The sequence below is a fragment of the Helianthus annuus genome, chromosome 17 (genome assembly GCF_002127325.2).
Source record: "Helianthus annuus cultivar XRQ/B chromosome 17, HanXRQr2.0-SUNRISE, whole genome shotgun sequence".
NCBI classification, from domain to species: domain Eukaryota; kingdom Viridiplantae; phylum Streptophyta; class Magnoliopsida; order Asterales; family Asteraceae; genus Helianthus; species Helianthus annuus.
Window position 1 is genome coordinate 6759941 of NC_035449.2, and position 10844 is coordinate 6770784.

Genomic DNA, 10844 nt, shown 5'->3' on the forward strand with positions numbered 1-10844 from the left:
ATGAATTAAATGGCTTGGTATCAATTCATCACAAAAAGTCAAACCAAGGTATGTTGTTAAGCATATGGAATCAAGTTGTTGACTTTTGCAGATGGAAACTGAATGTGGCAGGTCACAACCTGTATCTGATGTGCTTTCAAAAGGTGCTCACTTATTTTTTTTCCTACAAACTGTAGATAAAACATTTTATTAACTTGAATATTTTTTAAAATTACTTTCACTAAAGTCGATTCACAGAGAAATTTGACATGCATTATTGTACATGATTCATATACAATATGATAGTATCTGCCTATCATGTTTCTTTGCACTCATATAATTGCAACATAAGTAGTGATATCACTTAGTTTAGTCCATTTTCTGGGTCAAAGAATTTCATGGACATATAATATGACATTTTATTATCTGGGATATGCTAAGCCTAAGGATGCTATTGCAATGTACACCAATGCTTGCCCATTACTTGAGGGGAACGGCAAGGAGAATATTGCATTTCATTTTTACAAATATGATGCATACTTCCTTCATTTCAAGTATTATTTATCGACTTATAATAATTAACATAAGTAACTTTCTTGAGCCCGGGAAGCAATCCCGGGTGATAACCTAGTAGCTAATATAGAAAAAAAGAGAAAAAAGAATGAAACATAAAAAATGAAATAAGTGTGGGTATCATAGACCCTAGTCCCCAATAGTATAATCTTATAGTATTTGCTTATCATTATTTAGCCCGGATTTTCATAAACTTTAGCCACTTCTCGGCAAACAAATTCTTACAGTTACCCGAAGCCAAAAACCCGTTAAAAATCCTTTTAATATGTGTGATAGATATGCTAATGGGAAGAAACTGACTTCTGTACAAGAATATGAGAATGGTGGTTATGATATGGTAGTGAGATATATAGTCAATCTAGCACCTCTTTTGTTGGGTTAATCGGTTGTTCGCGGGTTAGTTCACGGGTCATGCCGGTTCAGAGATACGGGTTCGCGAAGGTTGCGGGTCAATAGTGCAAATGAATCAGGGGTAAAAGAGTCAAAGTTTGCACTATAAGGTTAAAGTATTAAAGTGTCATGTGTGTGATTAATTATGAGCAAATGTAAAATACAAAGTTGTGAACAGTCAAAGATGACCGAGTAAATGGGAGCTAAAGAGCTAGTTTGTTGGTAATGCATGGGAACGTGGACTTAGTTTTATTAGCATGTGTTCGTTTATTTGTTCTTATATAAATAGGATAGTATTTCTTCTTTTGCAATGTACCCTTTTGATATCGAATACAATAGCTTTTCAATAATACATACGAAGGTTTTGTAGATGTGTCTCCGAGTATTCCTTGATCATTTCCTCTAAGAAGAGGAGTTCATCTATACGTGAGTTTTGTGAGTTTGTGAGAGTGTTTAGTGAGGGACCTAAACCAACATTTGGTATCAGAGCCTAGGGCTCGAGAAGCGGGTTTGAAGATCAGAGGAAACCTCCGCCGGCGGCGGGTGTGTCGGTCGGTGGAGGGCAGGCGTAAAAGAAGTGTTCGAGACAGCAGGTGGCTGTTTTCGGATTGTTTTGCAGCGTTAAGCGGAAACAGAAAGGTGTTTCGGTTCAACCGTTGTTTCGAGGAAGTGCCGTATGACAGCGGGTGACCGACATCAGTTTTCAGGGCTGTTTCAGGACTTATTAACAGCAGAAGACGGAGGCGTTATGGTGTTTTCGGTAGGCCGTTGTTGTGGTAAACGTACCGGTTAAGACGACAGGGGTGACCAGTGATAAACACTTGTTTTTCGGGGTGGTTGTTAGGAAACTTTATTTGTAAGTATTGAAGAAAATCTCAATCAACTGGATCTCTGAAGAAGATAACAGTCCTGAAGAACACAGCAAGATGAAGAAAATCAGTTGGGACAACTGAAAAGCAAAGTATCTACTACAAATAATCACAAGTTGATCAAGAGTTGATTTGGATTATCAGAGAAGGCCGTTTCTGATGGATCTGATGATATTTCTGATGAAATATCATCAGTTTCTGACAAATTCTGATCATCAAACTTTCTGATGATTTGTTCACCAGAATTTCTGATAAAGTGGTTTATCAGAAATTCTGATGAAAGACCCACTTGTCTAAAAATCACAACTCTATCCTGCCACCCATGACCGAAGCATGACGTTATTGGTTTTCATGATTACAAATGCAACTTGAACGATGGATTCAATGAACATGTCAAATTGCTACTTTACGCAGGACTTATTGCATGAATAAACAATTGTTTATTCATGTCCACAACCGTCTATAAATAGAAGGCTCGAGAGGCAGAAGATACTTGAGTTTGAAGCTTAGCATTCACATACAAACACCCAAACTCCACTGCTCTTCTCACCCACAGAAATCAAGATTCATTTGTACTAGATAATAATCTTACAATCACCTTGTTAAACTAATTTGTTTCAAAGTGATATAAACTTGATAATTCTGTAGGTCTTGTTTCTTGAAAGTCTGATTTTCATTTCCGCACATCTTTTTCACATATACTGAAATCACTTGCCATATTACGTAAAAAGAAGCTGTTAAGGCCATACTGGGTCCAACAATTGGTATCAGAGCAGACTGAATAAATTATTTTCAAACGATCAATCGCTCTTCTTCTTTTTTCTAAATATGGTCAGCTTTCAAACCTGGAATAATGCTTTCAATATTGGTTCTATGTCCAAACCTCCGACTCTGGTCAGAGAGGAATACCCCCAATGGAAAATCAGGATGGTCAATTTCCTTAATGGTCATGACCGAGCTCTGTTTAGATCCATTGAAAGGGGTCCGCATATACCAATGACTGAAATACCTGCAATTCCAGCAACTGACCAACTACCTGCTATCCCTGCCTCCCAAGCTCCCAAAAGTGAAATACTTTGGAGTGAGGAAGACAAGGAACTGGTAGCAGGGGATGAAAGAGCAAAATCACTCTTAATAATGGCCATCCCCAATGACATATTTTCACAAGTTGATGCTTGTGCATCAGCTAAGGAAATATGAGATCAGTTGGAAAATCTTTGTGAAGGAGGAGAAAGGATGAAAAGAAACAAGAGAACAAACAACGTATCATCCTATGAAAGGTTTAAAAGTTTACCTAATGAAAAGTTAAATGAAACATATCAAAGGTTCACAAAACTTTTAAACGAGCTAAAGAAATTTGGAATAACTAAATCAAATGATGAAAGAAACATAAAATTTCTTGATGCTTTGCCTAGAGAATGGATGAGTCGCACAATGACTTTGTCCTCAACCTTAGAACTAGGAAACATGAGTCTTCATGACTTATATAGCATCTTGATCCCCAGAGAGGAAGAAATATTTGAAGAAACCATTCAAAGAGGGGGATCTTTAGCTCTTATCTCTAACTCACAGAGACAAACAACTTCCAATGATCCACAACCATCAAACAGCCAGGCCTTTGAAACTTCTGATTCATCATCAGATTTTTCAGCCTTTGCTGATGCAATAGCACTGCTCACCAAAACATTTGAGCAGAGGTTGAGAGGAGGAGGCCAGAGGTACCAGAGGAGTGATAGAAGGAGGATGGATGATAGATTTAAAGAAGAAGTTAGATCTAAGGATAAAGGAAAGGCTGAGGTGGTGTGTTACAAGTGCAAGCAAAAAGGTCATTATGCATCTGAGTGTAAGACCAAGAAGCTGAAAGATGTTGCTTACTATGAAAAGAAGCTTGAGGAAGCTAAGAAGCAACAACATCAAGTCAGCTTAATTTCTGGAACAGATACATGGCTATCTGATGATTCTTCTGATGATGAAGAAGAAGAAATGGCCAACTTCTGTCTCATGGCACTTTCTGATGACATACCAGAGACTTCAGGACAATAGGTAAGTTTAAACAATCTTGATCTTGAACACAAGCTAAATGAGCTCATGTCAGATTTTTTAAACTTGCAAGTTAAACATCAATCAGATGGTAAAAAATCTGATGAGTTGCAAAGGACCTTGAATAAAATCATTCTTGAAAACCAATTACTTATAGAACAAAGTTTAGATCAAAGAGCTAAAATTGAGTTCTATGAAAATGAAAGAAGAGATCTTTACAAGAAAATCAATGATAAAGAAATTAACGTAAGAGGTTTTCAAGAGGCAAAAGAATTCATAAATTTCATAGAGTCCACTCCAAAGAACAAAGGAGAAGGGTTGGGTTATGTAAGAACAAATAATAACAAACCCACTGTCTTTGTAAAAGCAACTCAACATGTGACAACTCTTATTTCGAACCTAATTTGTGTAACGTTTCGTGCTTATGTGAACTATAGGGATTGATTGAATGCATGATACGACTATATGAACTTGAGCGTTTAATTGAATGAAATGTTATGTGTTATCAAAATTGGGCCACACACTTTGTTTGGTCGCACATCCTTCACTCGGCCCAACCTCACTCGCAACCACCTACCCAACCCGAGACCCCAAGGGCGGCCCAATGATGGGTTCGGCCCACTCATCCCTTGTACGCATACATGAACAATAGGGGGTGTAGTTTTGGTTACTTGCAAGCACACAAATTACACAAAACCCTAGAAGCTCTCTCTCTCTCGTTTTCCCTTGGAACCGGCGGCAATCTCTAAACTCTCGAAGATCCTCGTGTTCGGATCATTCTATTCCTTCTAACCGGTTAGTGTTTGTTATCGTTGATGTTATGCATGATTAGATGATTGAATGATACTATGTGAATGATAAGTTTGAATCGAAAACATGTTAATCGGTTATAGGTGTCTGTATTCGGATGGATTAATTCGGATAGCCAACTGTTAGGGAATTCATGATTTAATCTGGTTGATAGTTGATAGTATATGTTTGGGATACATGTTAGTTCTGGAATTCGTTATTCATATGAGCCGATTGTACATCCATTATGATACCGATTCACTGTTCTTGATGATGATGATATGAATGTTGAATATTGAAATAATTGTGATTTGATCTGATTGTGAAACTGCCAAATCTGTTTGCAACTATTACGGGAATCATGCATGAGCTACAAATTAGGAAGTCTGCTACATTACCTGGTCTCGACACAGGTTGCGAATCGAGAGCTCACTGTCTCGACTCGAGACCATATACACGTACACACTGTTGGACTTGCACACTGTTACGAGCCCGTCTGATTGGGCCGCATATTTGGACTTTGTTTATGTGAAGCTACTATTGAACTGCTATGCTTATACGTGAATACAATGGTCAATACTTGTACACAACTTGTTACGAGACGTGTAGAACATACGTGCAATACTTGTATACAAACCTGACTTGTATGACAAACATGCTAGGACGTGGTTGATCACATTGTAGCTTAACTGAACCTTTTCGTGTATCATACCGAGCAACCCCAGGTGAGTTCATTGCATTTCTCAAGCATGCGTCCCGGTGGTTTGGGACAACTAGTAAACATGTGGAAGGGAATTTTGGGTAAACAGTTGAATTGGGTAAACAGTTGAACATGGAATCAATCAGTATCGGATTGCCTGTAGGGCAATGGGGTAATTAGTTGATAGCGCTATTAGGTGGGATACCTCACACCGGGCCGTAAGGACGGGCGTGAACTAATTATCTGGGCATCATTACCAATGCTTGGTTAGGAGCATTGGGGTTGTTAAGGGGCACACTCCCCGGATACATATGGGCACACTCCCTAGGGTATCTAGCATGTTATGAGCAACATCGTATCGCAACGTTGAATCGGCTTAACATACATATGGTAACAAAACACATTAACGAAACCTTGAACTCACCAGCGTCGTCTGACACACTTGTCTGCATGCTTGCAGGTCGTTAGGGTTGGAGACATGGGCTTGCTATCTGGGAGTGCTGGAGTGGTCATGGGTCGTGCCTTTAATTAAACAGTTGATTTGGTGGTTTTGAAACTTTAAACAATTGAATATTATTTCACTTATGCTTCCGCTAAACATATCTTTTGGGTTTAACGCTTGGAATTGAACTTGCTTGGTTAATTAATGACATGTCTATTTAAATACTTGTGTGGTTCAATGTGATTGGTGGCTCGTACTCTGATGTGTCGCACCTCCCGCGGTGTTTCCGCTTGTGGTATTTTTGGGGGTGTTACAGTTTGGTATCAGAGCCAGGTTATAGTGAACTAGGTTTTAAAACGTTTTTGTAAAACCAGACTATAACCGAACACCTTCGAAAATCGATCATGACACTCAGCTCCAGATTGCAAGGTTCGTCTCTCTTACTTTGTGCATCACTTGTTTAGCAATCACACACTCACAACTAGCATGAAATGAAACATTAGATACTATGGTGGCTCAATAGTGTGACACCACTCTTTGAATCATATGAATTGTAGCCTTGTGATACCACTTATGTGTAGATTGAACGGGGGAAACTTTGAGCGCAAGTTAAGAGGCTCTGAGATGAACGTGCAAATTGCCTTATTATTATGGGTGCACACTTAATAATAAAGCAAGGTGCATGCAAGTCCCAGTGAGTCTTATCGAGCGTGAGAAGGGTTCTGCCTTATTTTGTGTACGAACTTGGTAGTGAATAGATATTAGTGTGATACATGACTTCCACCTTGATCGACTCCTAAATCAGTTCATTTCCAACTATAGAATCATGAGTGGACGAGGAAACAGACGAGGCAACATCAACATGACTCAGGCTGAGTTGACGAACTTAATCAATACCCGTGTGGCTGAGGCCTTAGCAGCCTATCAGGTTGGTACGGAATGTACCAAGTACTCTTTACTCTTATACCGCGCACACGTCTTTTCACTCCTATAATGTGTTCCCTTTCGTCCTTTAGGTCAGCAAGTGCAACCTCAACCCAACCAGCCTGCGTGTACGTTTAAAATGTTTATGGACTGTAAGCCACAGACTTTCACCGGGACTGAAGGGGCTGTGGGACTTCTGAGATGGTTCGAGAAAGCAGAGTCTGTGTTTGCTATCTGTAACTGTCCCGCTGGGGACAGGGTGAAATATGCTGCGGGTACCTTGGCGGATGGTGCCCTAACGTGGTGGAATGCCCAGGTACAGTTGTTGGGCATCGAGGCAGCAAATGCCACAACTTGGGATGACTTTAAAGAACTAATCAGGGAGGAGTACTGTCCCCGGGATGAAGTCCAGAAGTTGGAAAACGAGTACTACGACTTGAAGATGGTTGGATCTGAAGTCGAAGCGTATGTGAAGCGATCGTATGAACTGGCCGACATGTGCCCAAACTTGTCCCGACCTATGTATCGGAGGATTGAGTTATTCATCAAAGGGTTGCCTCCGCGTGTGAAGAGTTTGGTCACTGCAGCCCATCTCAATGATTTGACACAGATTGTTCGTCTGACTAATAAGATTGTGGACCAGGAGGTAGAAAGTAATTCGTTACCCCCGCGCATTTCAGCCACTACTGCTGCTGCACCCACTGCTACTACATCTGCTAATGATAACAAACGGAAGTGGAGCGACTACGACAAAGCATCCAGTGCTGGTCAGACTCAGAAAAGGCCAGACAACAACAGCAATCGTAGCATCAGCCAGTCGTCTTCCGTCAATCAAGGCCAAGGGAGTGGCCAAAGCCAGGGTTCGTATGCAGGGAGGAAGCCACGGTGTAACAAGTGTGGCTATCATCATTTTGGGCCATGTGGTCGGATGTGTAACAGGTGTGGTAAGGCGGGCCATGAGTCCAGGGATTGTAGGGCCTCACAGCCCAAACACCAGCAGCAACAGAACCAACAGAACCAGAGACAACAGGGACAACCACCCCAGCAGAACCAGGGCTTCAGGAAGGGGTGCTATCAGTGTGGGGATGAGGGTCATTTTAAGCGAGATTTCCCTCAGTTGAATCAAAACGCTAACGACAACAACCACCCGAATAACAACAATGCTGGGAACAACAACGGCAACAATGGGGGAAATGGCGCTCGAGGCAGAGTGTTCCAGCTTGGAGCAGGGGATACCAGAAATGACGGCAACGTTGTAACTGGTACGTTTCCTGTAAACAATCGTATTGCTTCTGTATTCTTTGATTCTGGTGCCGATTGGAGTTATGTGTCCCTAGAATTTAGTCGACGATTTGGGATAACCCCAACACCCTTAGAAGTTAAGCAGGTAGTAGAACTAGCAGATGGTAAAACGATAGAAGCCTCGAATGTTCTTTTCGGGTGCAAACTAGATCTCGTGGGTCAAGTGTTTGATATTGATCTTCTTCCCGTTACGCTCGGTAGTTTCGACATAGTAGTACGCATGGATTGGTTGTCTAAGCACCAAGCGGAGATTTTGTGTAAGGAGAAGATTGTGCGTATTCCTCTCCCTGATGGAGAGTCATTATCAGTTCAAGGGCATCGTAGTGGGATGATGGTTGGGATTATCTCGGCCATGCGTGCACAACAGTATCTACAAAAGGGGTACCCTGCAATGTTAGCGTTAGTTACTAATGCTCAGTCTGAGGAGAGAAAGATCGAAGACCTACCAGTGGTGTGAGACTTCGCTGATGTATTTCTAGAGGAGCTACCAGGGTTACCTCCTCACCGTCAAGTAGAATTCCAGATTGATCTTGCGCCGGGAGCAGCTCCAATTGCACGTGCTCCTTACCGTTTAGCACCAGGGGAATTGCAAGAACTGTCTAACCAACTGCAAGAGTTGTTGGACAGGGGCTAAATTCGACCCAGTTCTTCGCCTTGGGGAGCCCCAGTTCTGTTTGTAAAGAAGAAAGACGGGTCATTCCGTATGTGTATCGATTATCGAGAGCTCAACAAAGTAACCATTAAGAACCGCTATCCGTTACCACACATCGACGACTTGTTTGACCAGTTGCAAGGGTTAAGTTTCTATTCAAAGATCGACTTAAGATCGGGTTATCATCAGGTGAGGGTTAGAGAGGAGGATGTTCCCAAGACGGCTTTTCGAACGCGCTACGGACACTACGAGTTTTTGGTCATGCCGTTTGGATTGACAAATGCACCAGCGGTCTTCATGGATCTCATGAACCGCGTATGTAAGCCATATCTCGACGAGTTTGTTATAGTATTTATTGACGACATCTTGGTTTATTCAAAGAACAGGGAGGATCACGAGCGTCACCTACGTCTCATCTTGGAACTTTTGAGAAGGGAACAACTGTATGCGAAGTTTTCTAAGTGCGATTTTTGGATTCGAGAAGTACATTTCCTTGGCCACGTTGTCAATGAACAAGGGATACATGTGGATCCTGCGAAGGTAGATGCGGTTAAGAATTGGGCGGCGCCAAAGACTCCCTCTGAGGTGCGCCAATTTCTTGGTCTTGCTGGATATTATCGGAGGTTTATTAGGGATTTCTCAAAAATCGCACAACCTCTCACCTCGTTGACACAGAAGAACACGGTATACTCTTGGGGAACGAAGCAGGAAGAGGCCTTCCAATTGTTAAAACAGAAACTTTGCAGTGCACCGATCTTGTCGTTACCAGAGGGTACCGAAGATTTTGTGGTTTATTGTGACGCTTCGATTCAGGGTCTCGGTTGCGTGTTGATGCAACGCGAGAAGGTGATAGCTTATGCTTCTCGTCAGTTGAAGGTGCACGAGAAGAACTATACGACTCACGATTTGGAATTAGGAGCGGTGGTGTTTGCGTTGAAGATCTGGAGGCACTATCTGTACGGTACCAAATGCACCATCTACACCGACCATAGGAGTCTTCAGCATATCTTCGACCAGAAAGAATTGAATATGCGGCAACGACGGTGGGTTGAACTGTTAAATGATTATGAATGTACCATCAAGTATCATCCGGGCAAGGCGAACGTCGTAGCTGACGCCCTCAGCAGAAAGGATAATGCACCTAGGCGTGTGCGAGCATTGCAACTCACGATCCAGTCCAATCTTCCTTCCCAGATACGAGACGCTCAGTTAGAAGCGTTGAAACCAGAGAACGTTCGAGCTGAAGCTTTACGCGGCTCAAGGCAACGATTAGAACGAAAGGGAGACGGTGCTTACTACGTAACCGAACGCATCTGGGTCCCACTCTATGGCAACTTATGAGAACTTGTAATGGAGGAGGCACATAAGTCACGTTACTCCGTACATCCTGGATCAGATAAGATGTACCACGACTTGAAAACTACATACTGGTGGCCTAGCATGAAAGCTCACATAGCAACCTACGTCAGCAAATGTTTGACTTGTGCTAAAGTCAAAGCGGAACATCAAAAGCCCTCAGGTCTACTGCAGCAACCAGAGATACCCACATGGAAGTGGGAACAGATCGCCATGGATTTCGTGACAGGGCTACCAAGAACTCAGGCTGGAAACGATACCATTTGGGTGATTGTTGATCGCCTCACGAATTCAGCACATTTCTTAGCAATTAAGGAGACAGACAAGTTTTCGCAACTAGCAGCGGTTTATCTTAAGGAAGTCGTCTCTAGACATGGAGTACCAACTTCCATCATCTCAGATCGAGATCCACGTTTCACTTCTGATCTTTGGCAATCAATGCATAAGTCGTTCGGTTCACGGCTCGACATGAGTACCGCTTATCACCCGCAGACTGATGGTCAAAGCGAGCGCACCATTCAGACACTTGAAGATATGTTACGAGCATGTGTAATCGATTTTGGGAAAGGGTGGGAGAAGCACTTACCGTTGATAGAATTCTCCTACAACAACAGCTACCACACTAGTATACAGGCAGCTCCGTTCGAAGCGCTGTACGGACGGAAATGCCGTTCACCTCTCTGTTGGCTTGAGGTGGGTGGCAGTCAGATCACAGGCCCTGAACTTGTGCTTGAGACATCAGAAAATATTGCGCAGATTCGAAACCGTATGGCCGCAGCTCGCGATCGTCAGAAAAGCTACGCTGACAAGCGTAGTAAACCGTTGGAA